Source organism: Ramularia collo-cygni (genome assembly GCF_900074925.1).
Source record: "Ramularia collo-cygni strain URUG2 genome assembly, contig: RCC_scaffold11, whole genome shotgun sequence".
Lineage (NCBI taxonomy): Eukaryota > Fungi > Ascomycota > Dothideomycetes > Mycosphaerellales > Mycosphaerellaceae > Ramularia > Ramularia collo-cygni.
Window position 1 is genome coordinate 1,200,465 of NW_019716265.1, and position 593 is coordinate 1,201,057.

Consider the following 593-nt stretch of genomic DNA (forward strand, 5'->3'; position numbering starts at 1 on the left):
ACCAACCCCAACGGCCCCAAAACCCCAACCCCCAAAACAAAAACCCCATAATCCCCACTACAAATCGCAATTCCCGCCGCAACAACCACAGGAACACCCGCACGATAAATCCAGCGTTTGAGATGATGATGATGATCTTCTTCCTCGTCCTCGTCCAGCAGATTTTTCGGTTTTTTTTTTGCGGCGCAGAAGAGTGAGGACGTGGGTGAAATTGTTGATGGCGATGGCCCAGAGGAGGAGTTGGAGGAGTTGTAGGAGGAGATTTTGGCGGTGGGCGAGTTCTGTCGTCATGATTATTGATTGGTTGGTTGGGTGGTTGAGTGGAGGAGGTGTACCTAGGGATTTGTTTTTGGAGGTTGTTGGAAATGGAAGTGTAAAGTTGAAAGTGCGTGCGGCTTTCCGGAAGTGCCAAGAAGAGTGTGAGTGAATGAAGTCTGTTTGCCAATTTCGTCATCGTTGCTAAAGATGGATTTTCTGTTTTTGTTCCAATGTTGACATCTTCAAGTGACATGTGCTCTGACATGTAGGTATTAAAATACTCCGCACCTCAATCCTTTGCGCCTTACCATAAACCCATTCAATGATAGTCTTTC